Consider the following 20,888-nt stretch of genomic DNA (forward strand, 5'->3'; position numbering starts at 1 on the left):
GCGCTCGATCTCCACTTCTGTTGGGTCGACCACTGCTCCCAAGCGTTGTACAATTCTTAGTGCTGCACGGTACTGCGAGAGAGCTCTTTTACTTCCTCTGCTCCGTACCCTTCTCCACTCTTCTACTCCGTTTTCATTTGAACACCAAACTAACGTATATTTTTCTACAGAGTCATGCAAGTTCTTATGACGTACTTGTATTTACAGAGACTTTGTTAAAACCAACTGTATTTAGTGTCGAAGTTCTATGTTGTTGTTGTTGTAGCGATAAGGTTGCTCCCCGAAGGCTTTGGGGAGTGTTATCGATGTGATGGTCTTTTGCCGGATACAGATCCGGTACGCTCCGGTACCATAGCTCCATTAAGGTGCTATCCCGACCATCTCGGGAACGATTTAGGTGGCCACATTAAACCTTCATGCCATCCCCTCCCTCCCCATCCCCAAGTTCCATGAGGAGCTTGGGGTCGCCAGAGCCTCATCTGTTAGTGAAACAGGATTCGCCGCTGATAGGTGAGGTTGAGAATTGGGTTTGGAGAAGCTATATATTGCGCTGGCAACCTTAAGGGTTGCGCTAAACAGCCCCTTCAATCTGGTATTTTAGTCGCCTCTTACGACAGGCATACCTATCGAGTTCGTTTGAAATTTCTAGAAAAGGCCGACTGGCCAGATCTGGTGGAGGTGTGTTAATTGTCGTTCACACTAGGTTTTCCGCGGAGGAAGTACACTTTGCTGATAATGAGGACGCAAAGTTTCTTTGCGTATGAGTAAAACTTTCCTCAACCTACAAATATTTTGTAGCAAGTTACATTCCCCCACAATCTGACATTTCTTTATATTCGAAACATTCCTTAATAGTGAAATCTGTCTCAAGTACTGCCAGCGCCTATGTTCTGTCATTGTAATTGGCGATTTTAATTTGTCATGTGTGACGTGGAATCTTATAGAAGGGATGCTTGAACCTACTTCATCTCGCGCTATCTTCTTAGAGTTCTTAAATGAATTAGCGGATGTTGGACTTTTTTAAGTGAACAACATTCAGAATTAATTTGGTAAATGCTTGGATTTAATTTTTACTGATGATTCATCAAATTGTTTTGTAAAACGATGTGCTCCCTTTGCCCTACCTGAGGATGTATATCATCAAGCTCTTGTGATATTTACGGAGTCTCACAATCTACTTGAGCTTACCTCCAAAGTAGTGCGAAAGACCCATGACCGATTTCTGGTTAGAAAGGCTAATTGGTCCAAATTAATACTCGAAGTGTAGAAAAAAAATTGTCCTGAATACCATGGGGATATTGACGAGCGTATATCTCATTTTAATAATGTCTTATTCGGAATATTCTAAAAATGCATGACTATGTCCGAAACCTCTGCAATTGCATCATCGGCTTGGAGCACTAAGGAACTGAAGCACCGGAAAAATCAAAAGACGCGTTAATTCAAACGATACAAACAATCTGGATGAATGACTGCCTATGCCGCTTACTCAATTTTACGTTACAAGTATAATACTTTAAATAGAGTTGGTACAAGAACTATATCTGTAGGATTAAGAGCCAAATTTTTGACAATCCTAAGTGGTTTTACAGCTTCGTGAATTCGAAAAGGAAAATAAAAGGGTTTCCTTCCACAATGAAGCTAAATGATGAGATTTCCAACGATAGTGTAGCATTGCGTGGAATTCACCTCACTTCAAACACGCTTAACATTACAAATATACGTTCATTGACCCTGATAACTACCATGAGTTCATTCGCATTTGCCAAGTCGCCCAATATATTGATACGTCATACCAAACGGCTCAAGCGGGAATCATATTGACAATATGTAGGTCAATATAATAATTTGCTGACAAAATATTCCTCACTATTGAGTCATGCACCTTTAGTATGTAAATATTAATGTAAGTATGTATATATGTATAAGTTAAGAACTTTTGTATAAATAATAATGAATTTCGTCAATAAAGAACAATTAACAAATTGCTATCCAACGCTACTCATCAGCGTTCGTCCGCTAAATCATTTTTGTTTAAATATTTCTTTACATGGCGATCCTGCCAGTGTAAATTTAAATTGACAAACTGCTAAAAAATCTAGCTGGAGGAAGATCCTGCCAGTTCAGATCGAAATTGGCACAACTGCTTAAAGGACCTGACTGGCCAGAGATCCTGCCCAGTTTTTTTTAAAATGTTAAAGAAAAAAGTTTTGTTAAAAACTAATAAGGAGCGATGTTAGCAGCAGCAGTACAATTAAGAAATTAAGCATCGTTTACATGGCATAAAATACGGACATTGGTTACAATTTTGACTGGCAGCATAGGAGCATGGAGCAGAGGTGGAATATAATAAGGAATAAATACTACATGGAAATTAACAATTTTGACTGGCAGCATGCGAGCATATATACAGGTGGAATATTCTAAGGAATAAATACTACATGGAAATTAACAGTTTTGACTGGCAGCATGCGAGCATATAAAGAGGGGGAATATAATAAGGAATAAATATTACATGGAAATTAGCAATTTTGACTGCCAGCGAAATAGAACCATCTGAAAATAAGACTGGCAGCAATAAACAAGACTGGCAGCAATAGGGAATAAGTATACAAATTTAGAATAAATTGAGCGGCCTTAGTGACCCTTCACCATTGGCAAAAATTCTATTTTTGCCTAGGATTTTTTTATAAATATGGTAGGATGAACAAATTCCTTTTTACAAAAAGTTTGGTGCCAGCTTTGAAAATGACACAAACTCAACCGAAAAATAGAAAAAAAAGCATAAAATCTAATTTTAGACAACACTTTAAAATAAATTTAAAAAAAATTAAGTTCGATTTTAAAAAAACTAGAAATGTCAAAAATAGTAAATTTAAAAATAATTTTTTTGTAAATTAAAATGCTTAACTGAAAAATGTTTAATGTTAAAATCTAAAGGAATTTTCTTTAAGAAAAAAAGAGGATATTCAGGGCTGTCATGGAATCCAAGTCGGTTTTGCGTTTTGTCGGAATTGCAAACCAATATTGATTTAAATTGGTGTCATAAAACCGTATTGGTTTTGCTCTTTTCGAATGTAAATAAAAGCGATGTTCGAATCAGCTGTTTTGCAGTTTTATCGGTACACCGGCAATTTTGATGTTAATTTTTTTTGGCAAAATTTTATAAAATAATTGTTTTGTGTATCTAAAGAGAAATAAACAAATTTATTGACATCAAAATGGCATCAGCAGTTGTAGCATTTATGTTATTGGAAGGTGAAAGTTGTGAGAAGGTGAAAATAAAAATTTTGAGAGATCGCAGCAATCCATTGGAGCTGCCAGAGACAGCGTAAGTAAAAATATTCCTTAATGTGCGTTTCGAAATATTTATTGTGTACTTGCAGTTTCGTTGCATACTATCGCATAAACAAAGAGGCTTTCCGAATGGTATTGAACACCATTGAAGGACACTTAACTCGTTTGAAAGTTCTGCCAGTTGTCTGTTGTGCGCTTCATAACATCTGCAGAAGGTACAACGTGGAATATAACGAAGAGAGCATTACTTTACCATCAAATAATATCGAGGAAAATGTTGAATCTCCACCTAGCGCTACACTGCAGAGTGAAGGCAAAAGAATCAGGGATGAAATAGCGAACAGTTTATAGTAAAAATATGCAATGCTTGATAGGTACATATGCATGTTTAAACAAAATTTTATTTCTTTATTTAAAAGAAAAATGGATATATAAGTATATATATTAACTAAAACAAAACCAAATATATATTCATTAAAACTAAAATAACATCCATTCAACGCTTTCTAATTGATTAATTAAGGTAATATTTAAGAGGTAATACATTTAATTTAATAAGGTACGAATAAGGCACATTTTAAGGTACTACAATCACAACCAACATTTTGGAAAATGGGAAATTATTTCTTTTTCTGTTTTTCGTAATCAAACTTTGGAGCTCGAGTTCGAGTTTCTCCTTTTTTATCTCATTTTTTCCCTGCAACGCTCGCAAAATACCTGCATTATTACGGACAAGTTCATCCTTCAGCGCAGTTACAGAGTTAGTCACAGATTCGTTGCCTTTTTCTATGGCTCTGTAGACTCGCCTGATGCTGCTGGCATTTTCCTTTTCAATTTTTATAAGCTCGTCCAATTTCTCATTTATTTGGAGCTTTCTCTCGTTGTCTTCATCTAAAAATTTTTTTAAACGCTCCCCCATACTTTCAGTCCGTTGCCTTTTAGGAGTGCTGGTAACTGGAGACATTGGCCGCTTCGTAGACGTAATTCATCGTCACTTTCGTTGGGGCCAAGTTCATTGCCAGCTACACCTTCCACAGATTTTGTCATGCCACAAATGCGCACTATTGTCTCTTCCGTTTGAGAAAGCTGGTGCTTGGTGAAGGGTCCTCCACCAGTTGCTCGGGACTCGGTTTGATTTTGTGCGAGCTTTCTTTTTATGTCGCTTTTCCACTCAGTCCATGTCTGTAAGTATACAGGAAACGGAGCAATTTAAAGTTATATTACATTTAAGTACCAACTATGTTTTACCTTTCTCCATCCATTCACATCCTTTTGTGGTGGACCGGAACTGTTTAGCTACGTAACTAACTGTTGCCAAAGATCGTCAACAGTTGGCTTATCCCGCTTCGTGAAGCCCTTCGCAATATCTGGATATTTTTCCATAAATTCAATAAAAATACTGTTTTGCATTGAATTTTTATGCTTTCCCCTATTAAGAATGAAAATATATGTAAATTTACATTTATTTTTATAAAATAAACCTTTATTTACTTGATGTATATTGGAACGATTTTCCGTCATCCCTTGTCAAATTTGGTTTTGAGACAAACCGGTTTCGGCGTTGTGCCATCATCAGTGTCGATTTTCGTTCTGATCGATTTCGTTCAGAACGAAAATCGACACTGATGATGGCACAACGCCGAAACCGGTTTGTCTCAAAACCAAATTTGACAAGGGATGACGGAAAATCGTTCCAATATACATCATTTATCCACCCTGTCGGAAAATCAACCAAACAAGATAAGTCTTTATTTACTTACATTTTTAGAAAATATTCAACTGCAAGAGAAAAACAACTATGAAGAAATGAAATCCAATGGCATTTAACTGATTGGTTTGTTTCCGATAGCAAAACCGATATTATTGGATTCTGTGACACCTAAAACCGACACTAATTCCGATTCGAACATTAAACCGATAACATTGAATTTCATGACACCAAATTTATTTTTTGTCGTTTTTAAAACCGATTCCGACAGCAATTGGATTCCATGACAGCCCTGATTAACTCTATCATTGAAAATGACATTAAAATTAGTTTTAAAATATATCGTAAGTTGAAAAAAAAATAATAACTTAAATTAAACAAATTTTTCCATTATACTTTAATAATGTTAACTAAACAAACAAGTAAAATTAGACAAAAGAAAATAAAAGTGTACTTAACTATTAATTTGAAAAAATAGAATTAATTTAAGAAAAAATTTTAAATATATAAATTAGAAATGAAAAAAAGCTAAAGTAAAACAAAAATTACAACTTTAAAAATAAATTGTTTTTAATTAAATAAGACAAAATTTATTAAAAATTAATGAAGGACAAGAGTAAAATGGAATGCATAGGATAAAAAAAAATACAATCGAAAAATTTTATTAAAAATTAAATTTATTTCATTACTCACAGAAGCAGGAAGATCATTATATTTCAAAATTTCGTGGTGGACAAAGATAGCACACGGCATAATGATAGCATTAGCCGGTTATGAATTAGGGAAGGAAAATTCAGGAAATTCAGAAACAGAAAAAAGGATAGCTAAATATGAACCACCAGCTGAACCAGAAACAAAAGCTTTTCCAAACATTCCAGATGATTGGCTAGCAGTTTTAATCTGCGTTATCGTGCTATTAGTCATTGCGATAGCCACTATAATCAAAAACTATATGAAAGTTAAATATAGGCAGTTGAAAAATGCTCAAGCACGCATTTAATATTCAAGGCACTCTAAACCCCTTTAAAACCAAACCTAAAGCTGAGGAAGAGCAACAAATAATTAAAGTAATAACTCTTAAAATTTTGCAATCAACAATAAAGGCAGACTAAAGGCTAGCTAAAAAGGGCGCAAATCCTGCGAAAGTTTAATAGCGAATCAAAATTTGCATAAACCCTTTGAATGCTACTGACAAAAATGGTCATGAAGCAATAGAAAATTCTAGGAGAGTGGAAATAAGCAAAACCTAAGAACAAAAACCTAAGAAAAAAACGATACCGGACCACCTCGGGAAGTATTTATGGCCTTACCACAGTAAGGGGCGCTGCTGTGGCGGACGGTTCTTTCCCCGTATATAATACTGGACCGCTGAGCCCGCCTTGTCGGGCAGGTGGTCATACGACCAAGATGAACGACTCATTACCGGATTGTAATAAGGACGATGTAAAGAGGAGGACTGAGTCGCAATCCAAGGACGACAAATACGAATTAAGCGATGCGTCGGACTCGGGGAGCGAGAGTAGTGCTGATTCAATGAACTCCGTGTTGGAGAAGCACACAAATGAAAACGGAGTAGAAGAGTGGAGAAGGGTACGGAGCAGAGGAAGTAAAAGGGCTCTCTCGCAGTACCGTGCAGCACTAAGATGTGTACAACGTTTGGGAGCCGTGGTCGACCCAACAGAAGTGGAAATCGAGCGCTTGGAATGGGCCCATGAAGCGACAGAAGTAGGTCGAAGGCAGTTCAAAAGGTTTGCTGCGAGAAACTCTCGGTTCTGCAACCGGTGCGAGGAGGAAGAAGCGTCGAATGGCAGAATAAAGAGGCAACGGTCGGCGGAAGGCCACAAGCCTGCTTCCAAGAGGCAGAAGAGCCCCAGTCCTAGAGCCGCGAGGCAGGGCAATCGCATAGACAAGACAAGTAGGCCCAAAGCTGTAAGACAGATGGGCTCCAATAGCGAGGTAGCAACTACCTCGAAAGCTGCGAGTCAGAGGAAAGTTCCAACTACCGAAGTAGGAGATAAGCCAAAGGGAGATAACGATAAGACTCCGACTTTCCCGGAGGCGCTGAAGGGAGTTAGCGCTAAGACCCCGGCTTTCTCGGAGGTGCCAAAGGGAGATAACACTAAGACTCCTGCTTTTCCCGAGAAGATGAGTGATGTGGCAAAGCAGTCACTGATGTGGCGCTGGTTGATCGTGGCAGTCCTTTCGGACAAATGACTACTGAAAGGTCGAGATCTGTGGAAAGGGAGCTCATTAGCTTAATGCTTAAGATGATGCGGGAACAACCAAGTAAGCCCCTTCCAACCTTTGATGCGGGGGATGGTATATTGGTGTGAAGATGATAGCGTGCGACAACATCGCGAGCTTGCGGTGGCTGGTGTAAGTGGTTCCAAACCTCCAAACGCAAGGTACGAACGCGCGGTTTGAGGTGGTGGATAAAGCGCAAATCCCCAAGGTACCAAAAGTTAAGGTATGGAGACAATGCGTGATGAAGTCGGAGGATACACTGCGACTTCTGCAGAATCAGAATCCGAACATACCGACACAGGATTGGAAGGTACTTACTGTATCTCGGCCTACCGAGGATGATCAGTTCTACATCTTCCAAATAAACAAGCAGGTGGAGGATATTTTGTACACGCAGCTTGGCAAAATGTCCTTTGGCACTGGCAAAATTTACATGCGACTCAGGAAAAGAAGTCCCGAGGATAAAACCCCTAACACGCTAGAGGTGGGCGAAGTCGAAAAGGACCTCAAAAGCCTAAGTGGAAAAAGACAGGTGGAGCTCCCTACGTCACCACGAACGTGCTAGAAGAAGACCAACCGCTAAATGGTGCTGTGACTCGCACAGAGGAACACCCGGCACAACAGTCACGAGAGGCTGAAGGGGCCTCGAATACTCTAAACCAAAAGGGCAAGGGCAGGACGACGATGTCAAGACGAAAATGCTGGATTGGGACAAACAGCCCAATGGTGCTGCGAGTCCTACAGATAAACCTCCAACATAGTAAAGTGGCGCCGAGCGAACTCCTCCTAACCCTTGATGAGGGTTCGTTTGACGTGGCGCTGATCCAGGCGCCGTGGCTCTCATCGGGAGGAATAGTTTCTGGACTTAGCGAGCGCGGGTTTGGCGTTTACTACGCGCAAACGTAAGGACGGCTGCGAGCTGTAGTAATGGTAAGGAAACAGCTGCATTCATATATGCTTCCTAATTACACCACTGAGAATCTCGTAGCGGGCCGCTGAGCAAAAGAATAAGCAAGCATTTATCCTGGCGTCCTGCTACATGGCCCATGCTGCTGAGGTTGCACCGATGGAGTGCAAAAGGCTAGTACAGGAGGAAGGGCGCAAAGGGCGGTTGGTCATAGGCGCAAATGCAAATGCGCACCACAATGCGTGGAGAGGAGCAGATACGAACGAGAGAGGCGAATCTCTATTTTGTTACATCCTGCAAACCAATTTGCAGATAGCCAACAGGGGAAATGTCCCTACATACATTGGTCCAACATCCAGCAATGTTCTGGATATTACATTGAGCTCCGAGCGTGATATATCAAGGTATGACTGGATGGTTCTTAATAGACCATCCTTCTCCGACCATGCGTATATCAGCTTCAGCATCCCCCTATAGAGGGTAGAGAAGGGAGCAACCTTTAGAAACCCTAGGTCAACGAACTGGACTAAATTCCAGAAACATGTAGAAACAAAACTGGGAAAACCCAAAGAGGTTGCTAATGTAGAGGAACTGGAGGAGTCGAATGAATTCCTAACAAGGACGCTTATGACTGCGTATAACAAAACTTTCCCTCTAAGAAGATTCAGAGGAAAACCAAAGCCGCCATGGTGGAGCAATGAGCTGAGCCTTCTAAGAAGACAGGTAAAAGAAATGTTTAAGCTCGCAAAGACCGCGGAAAGCGAAGCGTGCCGGGACGAGTACAGGGATCTACTGAGGATCTACAAGCGTGAAATTACCAGGGCGAAGAGAAACTCATGGAAAAGTTTCTGTACGGACATAGAGTGCTCCAGCGAAACAGCACGGTTGAAAAAAGTCCTAGCAAAGGGAAACATCGTCCAGGGACTAACAAAGAAGGAGAAAGGGGAATGGTCACGTAATAGCGAGAAATTCCTTGAGGTGCTTCTCGATACACATTTCCCATCGGGAGACGGTTTAGAAGAGTTAGCGACATTACTCACACTTCGATCACGGAGCTAGTAGTGCCGGGCTTGGTGACCGATACCAAGATCGAGTGGGAAGTGAAGACGTTTTCTAAGTTTAAATCGCCGGGCCCAGATGGTATATTCCCGGCCATGCTACAAGTCTCAAGTAGGGCGGTCGTGGAATGGCTTAAAATAATATTCGATGGGTGCATAAGACTGAATCATGCACCGCACTCTTGGAGAGCTGCTCGTGTAGCTTTTCTACCAAAGGAGGGGAAGACCGGTCACGTGTATCCCAAAGACTATAGACCCATTAGCTTAACATCATTTCTGCTCGAAACCTTTGAGAGGCTGATAGATGTGTACATAAAGTCCAACGTGGATGAAATCTGCTCTCCACAACACAGCATGCGTACACCAAAGGCAAGTCGGTAGACACCGCATTGCATAGGGTGGTAATAAGCAGACATAAATCCCTGGAATATAAGGAGTATGCTCCAGGAGTCTTCTTGGACATTGCCGGGGCTTTCAATAATGTTGCAAAATGGGCGATTATGGATGGTCCTAATTACATTAAAGTACATCCTGCCTTAATCAGATGGATCGGCTGCATGTTAAATTGCAGAAATATTACATCACAATGGGGATTGTACGAGGCCACGAAATCAGTGGACAGGGGCACGCCGCAGGAAGGGGTGCTATCACCTCTGCTGTGGACGCTGGTCGTCAACCAACTACTCAGGCAATTCGATGAGGGACCCGTAAAACTTACACAACGATGACATTGCAATTGTCATAAGTGGAAAGTGCCTTCCAACGATTAGTTCTTTGATGGATCAGGCGCTTCGGGATATTCATAGATGGGCATCTAATGTCGGGTTGAAAGTCAATGCGGAGAAGACGGATATGGTCTTGTTTACAAAAAGGTACAAGGTCCCAAATTGGACCAGGCCTAAGTTAGGAGGGGTGACCTTACAGGAGAAACCTTGCACAAAATATATAGGAATCATACTAGACAGTAAGCTGTCATGAAAGCTCAACGTGGAGGAGAGGGTCAAGAAGGCCTCAACGGCACTCTATGCATGTAAAAGAATGCTGGGGTGTACTTGGGGCCTATCGCCCTCCCTTTCTCATTGGGTTTTTACAGCGCTTGTAAGCCCTATTCTATACTATGGGGTCCTTGTTTGGTGGAAAGCCACACAAAAAACAACATACCTCAAATCCTAAAGGCTGCCGGATTACTGTAGCGTTTTCCAAGCGGAAATATTAGCCGAACCAAAGCAGTAGAAACCCTGGAAGAGAACAGCTTAAGCTGCAACCGTGTTAACTTTTATATTGACAGTCAAGCAGCAATTAAGGCAATAATCTCGCATAACACAGCATCTAAATGCGTGTTAGAGTGTAAGCAGTCTCTGGAGAGAATCGCGACAGGGAGATTCATACATCTATATTGGATGCCGGGGCATATGGGAATAGATGGGAATGAAAAAGCGGACGAACTAGCTAAAAAGGGCGCATCCCTTGAAGCTTGCTCCGTAGACGTCCCAATTAGATTGGGCGGGATTAAGCGAAGGCGAGAGGTGCACATGATCGACCAAGCGGGAAAGGCGTGGGTTCAAGCGCGGGGCTGCAAAGTGTCGAAGATTATGTGTAGGTCTTACAACCTTAGACTAACACAGTTGCTTCTGTCATTAAAAAGAGAGGACTGTAGACTCATGACGGGTATTCTGACTGGACACTGCCTTCTGGCGTCACATGCCTTTAAGTTAGGCTTGGTCAGTGATAGCAGTGCGGGTTGGGAGGAAACGATCGAGCACGTTCTGTGCTCGTGCCCTGCACTTGCCAGGCTAAGACTTCAGCTATTAGGAGTGATACAGCTGTCAGATCTAGAAGCAGCAAGTGGCTTAAGTCCTAGGAAGCTTCTAGTATTTGCCAAGAGGGCGGAGTTATTTCGACTCGGATTGGAATTTTTTCGATTTGGCAATTTTGGTATTCTAAGTTCCAATCTCTTTCGATCCAACTTCGAATCGTTCGATTTTGTGTATTCTGCATTTCGATCGTAGTTCCGTTTTTCTAAGTTGCAAATTTGTTGACGGAAAAATATTTTCTTTTTATTTTTTATTAATTTATAACAGAATTTTAACAAAAATGTAAGTAAAACTTGTTAAGAAACGTAAAAGGCTTAATGATGATTGTTTTTATAGGTTTCCGGGTTAAAGACAACATGTAGATGTCGAAGTCCTTGGACTAATTTGCCCCGAAAAAGTATCTAACACATACTTGAAAGCATCCATATTAAGTCGACAGTTTTTTTTTTTTGAACCTAAATAAGAAAATAAGTCATTAAACTTTGTCACTTTTAAGTTCAATTTCTTACAATGAGTGGCGACTCATCTCAAATGGATTACACAAATCTCGCAATATTTGCCTTTCCATTCTCACCTGGCCATTTTCGTATGCGCTGCTTTCCAACTCCACAAATAATGCCGCGGCTATTGATTCCAGTATAATAGACAGCTATAATTTGTGTTGGTCGTAGGGTCCAGTTAGGCCAATGCAATGAAATTAGCATCCATAAAATTCAGAAAATATCAACTATATTCGCGCAGGAAGCCGTTTTAACAAAACTTGGTGGCCACGGCAAGGAATTTGCCAAAAGAACGACAAAAACACATATACAATTATGAAAGCACTTCACTCAAAAAAATATAACAATGTGGCAATATATTCTATTGTTATATAAACGTTTTTCAGTGTTTTTTACAAATTTTCTTTAATTTATTTTGTTCCAATGTTCACACATTCCGTACAAACAGCTGATTTCGAAAAATCATTTGCTCTTCCTCTTCTCGTTACGATTCCGTCGTAATGCAGAATACCCAACTTCTATTAAAGCGGAGCGTAGAACGGGAACGTAATCGAAATGCAGAATAGGGGTGTTTATAACATTGGTCCTGGTTTTTGATAGGGTTTTTGAGTTTGGTCGTTAAAACAAACTTCTAGTAACACTACGGACTCAATCAGTCTATGTGAGGTCCTCATGGACCGGCCAGTTCAACCTAACCTAAGAACGAAAAAAAGAATACTAGAAAACCAGCCCATAACAACAAAAATGAAGAAAAAGTCACAAAGAGAACATATAAAAATATATGTGAAGCGCTATATAAATTTGCAACAAAAGAATCTTAGGATAGAAAAATGGTAGCGTAGAAAAATTTTCAAGCAACCTGATTGTTGAGGAAGTTATTGACTTAGGACAATATTCGACCAGGCTGAAATAAGCCGGCAATCCAGGACTTGAAAATAAGGAAAAACACAGTTGTTCTGAGGGACAAATTGGAGAAAACTTAATTGAATATTTACTGCAGTAGGCGAATTTATAAAATAAAATTGGTACCCAAGTTCTCAAAGGTCAATTAATTGCACTAACCAAAGAGGTTGTGCATGTGACAAATCCCGGTTAAAAATAAAGATAATTCTTCATAAAAGTCATAACAATTCTGTCTTGGTGGCCGCCGCAGAAATCGCATGACAAATAAGATCAAAAATATACTGCTGGAAAAGAAGAAAAATAAATTAAAAGATATGAAAAATGTTTGCACCCACTGTACCATTCTTTTACCCATTAATTGGACTACTATCAATACATAACTACTTCGATCTTCCATCAATCACAACCCCTAATATTTTCGCATAATCAATGACAGATTTCTTACTTTATGTGCCCTTAGTTTAGTAGAACACGATAAACAATGAAAATCGTTGTTTAATAAAAATGGTTAATACAAAAATCATTCATATTTAGCTAGTAGAAATACCACATTAAATAAATAATTATAAATTTACTAGCCCGAGTCTCATTTAAGAAAACCTCACAATCCAAGAGGTCATAATTTTGCATATTAGGAAAAATACTTTACTTTAACCACCAATAGATATAAGTATGAGCTGCTTCAGTTAGGAAACCTCGCATACTTTTATGAAAAATATTTTTACTTTAGCCACAGGTAGAACAGGAAATACTAATATGAAAATATCTTTCATTCTAAATAGATTAGAAAATAGTAATAGGAAACATATCTATTTTAACCAACCTACAAAATAAGAAAATAATAGTCCATAAGAATAGGTTTACCCAATATAAAAATATGCCAATGACTCACAGTAATTTAACAACAAAAAAAAAGTTTCAACAATAACATTCCAATTTACTCATCAATAAAAATGAAAACACACAAAAAAAAAACAAAAATTTCATATTGGTATCCAGTTGCCATTAATTCACAAACGTTAGTATGTAAACACATGCCGATTTTTAAGTGAGTCGACGCTCTTAAGGGTCGGCTGTGCAAAAAATTACTCATCATAGTAAATATACGAAAAAAAAAAATAGCAAAAGTCAGCTTATTATGAAAAAGCGATTATCAGCATAACGAGCACTGTATGTAAAGCAAATGCAAGCGAATAAAAACAACAAGAAGGCACATAAGCAAAAAGTTCACTACTTATAATATAAAGTTACCATTATGACATAAATTACAACAAAATTCAAAAACATTTTATTTGGTAACACCAAGCAAGTTGACTGGGTCATTCAACGTAAAATGAAACAACACGGCACACTTATAACAGTGACATTAGATTGACCGTCTATAATTAAGCATAAAATTATATACGCTCACTTAAAAGGCCGATGGTGTAGCATTGCGTGGAATTCACCACACTTCAAACACGCTTAACATTACAAATATATGTTCATTAACCCAGATAACTACCATGAGTTCATTCGCATTTGCCAAGTCGCCCAATATATTGATACGTCATATCAAACGGCTCAAGCGGGAATCATATTGACAATATGTAGATCAATATAATAATTTGCTGACAAACCATTCCTCACTATTGAGTCATGCATCTTTAGTATGTAAATATTTATGTAAGTATGTATATATGTATAGGTTAAGAACTTTTATATAAATAATAATGAATTTCGTCAATAAAGAACAATTAACAAATTGCTATCCAACGCTACTCATCAGCGTTCGTCCGATAAATCATTTCTGTTTAAACATTTCTTTACAATAGCTTTGAAATTGCTAATAAATTTGCGGATTTCTTCGAATCTAATTATTCAAACACCACTGATTACCCGCCATTGAATTTTCCTTTCAGATTGTCTCCCGTGAATTCCCAGGCAGTCCCATATGTATGTAATGATGATGTTTTAACTAATTTGGAAAATCTAAAAATTTCTTACTCTAGTAGTCCTGATCAAATTCCGTCAGTTGTGATCAAATCTTGTGCCCGATACTTATATCGACCTCTAGCCTGTTTGTTCAATGCCTCCCTGAAGCAAGGGATATTTCCCAAGAAGTGGAAAGAATCATTCATAATACCACTGCATAAAAATGGAAGTAGAACCTGTGTTATAAATTATAGAGGAATAGCTAAACTCAACACTATTCCTAAGCTACTTGAATCGACAATCACAGAACAACTTGCTTTTAGAGTACCTTCATTAGTTGACTTTTCACAACATGGCTTTTGCAAGGGTAAGTCTACCGTGTCCAGCTTGCTTGATTTTACAACCTTTGCACCCAACAGTTTTAAGACTAATTGTGAAATTGATGTTATTTATGTAGGAGTTCTTACCTGGCTCTCCACTTAATGAGCACACAACACTCGTTTATTAGAGTTTTTATTAATAATAAAGTTTATTAAAATTAAATAGTTATAGTTAATGGTGGTTTAAAATAAATGATTTTCACACAAACACGTTCAAGTGCAACTTTACGACTTCATTGTTCGACTTAAACTGTTCGTTCGTCTTTTATTCAAATTTCTGGGTAGCTATTGTTTGTATTGTTTCCTCAAATTCTCGTTCACTTATATTTTAGGGTGAGTGCACTGCTCTCGTTGATGGTCTGTTAGTAATCCTACATCATCACTACATTCGGCTCTTTTGATTTCATTCGGCCCTGAATGATTTGGTAAATTTTTTCATAAATTCTGCGATTGTTGACGTCTTCCCTGGTCCTTCATGATCTCCCAACTTCTCGACATCATATGGGACATGAATTAATTTCTTCACTACCTTATAGGGCCCTAAGAACTTCGATTTTAGTTTTAACCCGCTACCGAACTGCGTTCTTTTGACTGCTACTAAGTCGTTAAATTGGTAACATGTTTCTTTTCTCCGACGTAGATTATATGACCTACGATTTTCTTGTTGTATTTTCGAAATGTTATCTTTTGCCTGACTGCTAACTACTTCCAGAATTTCGTTTAACTCATCTAAAGCTGCGTCCTCTAAAAGTTCTTGAAGCTCTGGCATATTGGCTATACGCATATCAAGTCCCATCAGAATTTTAAAAGGAGGCTGTTTTGTGCTTCGTGGAAGAGAATTGTTTATAAACTGTTGTACGCTTCTATGTGTTTGTACCAACTGCTGATTGATTCTGCAGATAACTTCGATAACATCGGAATAACTACCCTGTTCCTCCTCTCCACTTGCCCATTTCCCGCGGAACTCCTGTCGTTATAAGAAAATGCTGAATATTTTCACCTTGACAATAATCTTTGAATATATGCGAAGTAAATGCAGCTCCCCTGTCAGTGATTATTCGTTTAGGGTTACCAAATATTGCTTTCTTTAGTTTGTCCACTACTGCTTCTGCTCCTGTATTCTTTGTAGGCTATAGCTACACAAATTTACTAAATGCATCTATCACTACAAATATGTAATTATACGACTTGCTGGTCGTCTCGAGTGGTCCTACGTGGTCTACGTGATACCTTCCTAAAGGCCTGTCTTCTTTATTTATTGTGTTAAGCAAGCCCTCTTTCTTTCCGCACTTAGCTTCGTTCACTATGTATTCGATGCAACTGAGCACTACTTGTCCCACCTTTGCATTAATTTGAGGTATGAAAAACGTCTTTTCTAGTAGATCTTGGGTTTTCTTTGTCGAGAAATGTCCCTGCCTATGTGCCAGTTTAATGACCTCGTCTTCCATTAATGCTGGCACCACAATTAACTCTTTCTCTAGATTTTTAAAAAGAATGTCGTATTTAATGTAAAAATCTTCGTATTCATCTTTTTCTAAGATTTTCCAAACTGATTTTGTCCATTCATCTTTTAACTGTGCTTGCTTAAGTCGGTACTTTAACGAGTCCTCTAACATTAGGCAGTACATTCTACTCATCGCGTCAACATGTTTCATTCGAGTTCCTGGCCTGTGCTCGATTTCATAGTTCAAATCTTAGGTGGTACCTCTTTCATCTTGAGTGTCAGTGTAAATGCGTTACAGTCTGTCACGATTTTAAATTTGATACCTAATAAGTATATCTTCCATTTCTTTAAGGCTTCGATTATTGCTAAAACCTCTAATTCGTATGACGGATAATTCTCCTCTGCTGGCTTCGTCTTCCTGCTCATATACTGTACCGGATGTAATTTCTGATCGTCAGGATCCTTCTGCAGTAATATAGCCCCATACCCATACTTACTGGCATCAGTATGTACCTCTGTTACCGCACTCTGGGAGAATAATTTCAATACCGGTGCCTGTTGTAAAAACCCCTTCAGTTGGTGGAAAGCTGTTATTTGCTCTACGCCTAATTTAAAGACTATGTCTTTCCTTAGCAAATCTGATAACGGCCTAGCAATTACTGCATAGTTTTCTATGAATCTTCGAAAATATGAGGTTAGCCCTAAAATTCTCTGTAAACTCTTTTTGTCTGACGGTTAGGGAAAATTTTTATAGCTTTCGTTTTGTTTTCTGAAATTTGAATGGTACCGTTTTAGATAATTTATCCCAAAAATTCTACTTTCCGCTTTAAAAATTGACACTTGGTCCACCTTAGTTTTAGTCCGTACGTCGAAAAAACTTCTTAACCATTTTTTAATTTAATTATACCTTCACCTCCGTCTTTTGATGGCAATATCAAGTCGTCCATATATATTATCACGATGTCTTTCTGAATTAAAGTTCGAAATACAGCGTTAATAAACCGAGAAGTTGTCTGCAGTCACAACATAAACGTTTTTCTCTTGTCTTAGCTTTGCACTCGAATGGGCGATGACCCATTTCGTTGCATTTAAAACACTTTGTTCGGCCTGAGTGCGTCATAAACCGGCAGTGGGTAGGCGCACAAGGGTCGATCTCGGGGTTGGTGTGATGGTTCACTCAGAATAAAGTAAAAGAACACAAGAGGAATTCCTCGTTATAAAATAATATTTAATTAGAAAGTAAAGAAAATATACAATCGGTATAATGTTACCTTAATGTCGAAATTGACGATGGTGATCCTGGGCGTTGTGAACTGCTTGGCGGTCGATCATAAAAGATGACAACCGCTAAGCCGCGAAAAAGTCCTCTGGTGTTAAGGAGGGGAAAGGCCACACATACAACCACAACCACCCCCACATATACGTGCATGGGTGCTGACAACCTGCACACACACGCGTGCATGTGTATGAAACGCATGCATGTGCATGCATGCACACAAATGCGGCGTGAGTGTGGGTGGCTGTAAATATTATTAAAACGTTAGGAAGGGGCGCCGTCAATCAGATAAAAGTTAGGCATTGGGCCTAAACATGCCGCCCCCTTGCGGTACGCAACCTCACAGTCCGCCAAGGATCACCGACCGTGAAGAAGAGAAAAAAAATAAAAAACTTATAACTAATTATATCTAACTTAACATAGCGACGGCCAGTCCGCCGGCTTGACGGCACGCAAGACGGTTTGCGTAGTGTGCGAGCTTGGTTGCTAATGCCACGGTCATTCGCCACTTTTCCCGTCATGGTTAGAAGCCTGAGCCATGTTTGCCTAGAGCTAGGGATTGCGAAAGGAAGTAAGAAGATATATGTGTTGATATTTCTTGCCGTTTATTACAAATTCATTGGAAATGAACAAAGAATTCTGTATGAAGAAAATTCAATAAAAAAAACGTATTTTAACGATAAAAGATTTTAAATGCACACCTCCATTGTGAATTCATACAAGTGGCGAAGGTTTGATAAAAACGTTCGCAATAGTAAACAGCCTCGATCACCTGTTCAATCGCTGTTCGATTACTTAAATCATTGGCTTAACAGTGGTTTTCAAACATTTTTGTAGACGACTGTTATATTGCTTTATTTACATATTTCAAAATGCCTGTATGGCTGGTTGCTCAAATTTAATCTATAAAGTTGATTTTAGAAATGAATATTAGTATGTAGTCTGATTTTCTGTATACACATTTAAAGGAAAAGCTGATTTGAAGCACAAATGTGCAATTTATGGCACTTGAATTTAATAACGGCTAGCGAAACACAAACCTTTCTTCCATTCTCTGGCCATTCGCGACAACCGTTCTCCCTGTCAGCTATTATTTGACAGTATGGCAATGGAGAAATAGAAAGAATTTTCCCTTGTACGAATTCACAATGCACACCTCTTGCAACTGTGTACAACAGAAATTCGAAAATAAATATAAAAATGCATGTGTTTCGGTCGTTACCGAACATTTTGATGTTAGGCCTTGGTTGTGCCCGAGAGTACCCAACCGAAGATGGTACTCTGAGCAAGCAAAGGGCCAAACGTGGTGGGCAGAATCCCTGTGAGTATTATCTCCGCATATACATCTGTCCCTAGGACGAGGCGGATCGGGGCGGATGAGTAGAACTGCGGATCTGCCGGACGAAGATGTGCGTACGGGGCTGCGATGGCACTGTCGATGGTGGTTGTGGGGGTCATTCGCCGAAAATCGGATACGACAGCAGCATGGGTCGCAATCCTTTTGTTCTGTCCGTGTCTTCCTCGGATACGCAGCAGACATCCTGCTTGCCTGCCAATGTTGCTGGTAGGAAGTTGGAGCTCCTGGGCGAGCTCATCCGCAATCACTGTGGTGGGGGAGCATCCATCGATTAAGGCGCGAACGAGGTGTAGCCGTCCCCCTGCTTCTATTTGCAAGACCGCGGTGGGGGTGATCGCTACCGTCGGTATCATGGTGGCGGTGGCAGCTGAACGCGGGGCTAGGAGCCCTGCCCGGAAGGCGGACACTGTGGAGAGCTGCAACGAGCTGTATCGGTGGCTGCAACCTTGTGTCTGATGATGGGTGTGGTGTCGGTGTTGCAGGCGAAGAGGCCTTGTCTCCGCTCTGCGGTCGCGCGGTTGTTGTCTTCGTTGAGGGTCCTTGTTTTGCCGGCGAAGAGACCGAGTCTCCGCTCGGTCGTCACGAATATGGTGCTGTCGATGTGTTGTGCTGGAGCCGCTTCCTTTCATGCTGCAAAAGCGGTCGAAACGATTTGGCTGCTGGTGTTGTGTTCGGGCGAAGAGACCGAGTCCCCGCTCCGATTCGGTGGATTCGGGCTGGACGAAGAGGCCCAGTCTCCGTTCCAGCATCTGGCGCATATAATGATATGGAGTCGTCGATCCGTTCACGTGGGGACTCCAGCTCTTCCTCAACTTGTACACTCCATAGCTTGGAGCGGGCTTCGAGGAGTAGCTGTTCTTTTTCATCAATCGAGGAGATGTGTAGCATGGTGTGATGTTTTCCGCCGCATTTTTTGCATCTTCCTTGGCTCGGGCACGCGTTGGAGCGGTGATCTAGTGCCAAGCAATTTCCTCAGTGGCTCCCACGGATCGCTGCGTAGAGCCACTCCTCGGGTTTTCTGGCCCGAAAGATAGGGCACAAGCGTATGGAGTGTCGTTTAAAACAGACTCGGCATTCCAGTGAATAACGCGTTGCGTTCTCGGCGGCATTCCGTTGCATAGCAGCAAAACGACCCATTTTTCTGAATGGAATGCCATGGGTTTGAATAGGTCGGGTCCTTAACGAAGTGCAGGGGCGAGTGGTCCCTAACTGTATTATTGAGATTTGGGAAATTTTATTCGCGCGTGAGTAGGGTGAAAACATCTCTAGATGCCTACGAGAATATATTCATATTTCGCGCACGTTATGTGCGTGGCCTCTTTCCACGCACGTTATGTGCCTGGGTCTTTAGTGCCTTATTTTGTTTATTTTTGTGTCATCCGATAGCGTTTCAGCTAGTCAGGCATACTAGTACTGCAGAAAAATGGACATTAAAGTTGTTTGGTACTCACAAATTGGTACCGAACCGGGTAGGGAGTGTATAATGTGGGATCTTTCGAGTTGTTGTTATTTGTGTTGTTGGTGCTAAAAAAACAACAATTTCCTGCCCGCCACAAAAAAAAATGTTTGGACAGCAAAATTGTATGCTATATAAAGAAAAAATAAAAATTCTTCGTTTTGGACAAGGAGAAAAATTTGTAGCATGAATAATTTTTTTTTTTTTTTTGTGCATTGCCCTTCGATTATTTGTCCAAGTTTGTAGAATGAATCATTTTTTTTGTATTGCCCTTCGATTATTTGTTCAAGTTTGTAGAATGAATCATTTTTTTTTGTATTGCCCTTCGATTATTTGTCCAAGTTTTCCCTAAGTACGCTTGTAGTCCTGTTTTATTGATGGCTTTTATTAAAAGGACGGTTCCCGAAGTCTATTTGGCTCCGATACCGATTGTCAGAAACGGGTTTTTGGGTACCCGTTTGCATCTCTTAATGCCTCCCTAATATAATGTACATTTAAAACTCGGCATATATATGTAAATACGTTGGTATAAGTATATCGACCGTAAGTGCACGGACCTTACCGCATTGGTAGATTTACTAACTTTTCTGACCCCTTTTCATTTTCTACTACTACTACCACCGAGGCCCA

General features: G+C 39.9%; 1 protein-coding gene and 1 long non-coding RNA gene across 4 annotated transcripts in view; one reads left to right on the forward strand and one right to left on the reverse strand.

Annotated features, from left to right (window-relative positions):
* Nucleotides 1-20,888, forward strand: part of LOC137240312 (uncharacterized) — a 372,934-nt gene that overhangs the window by 217,218 nt on the left and 134,828 nt on the right. The window lies entirely within an intron of this gene.
* The window catches only part of LOC137240311 (MTOR-associated protein MEAK7), a 401,092-nt gene that overhangs the window by 37,525 nt on the left and 342,679 nt on the right, over nt 1-20,888 (reverse strand). The gene's annotated exons all lie outside the window — the stretch shown is intronic.

Source organism: Eurosta solidaginis, chromosome 2, assembly GCF_040869045.1.
Source record: "Eurosta solidaginis isolate ZX-2024a chromosome 2, ASM4086904v1, whole genome shotgun sequence".
Lineage (NCBI taxonomy): Eukaryota > Metazoa > Arthropoda > Insecta > Diptera > Tephritidae > Eurosta > Eurosta solidaginis.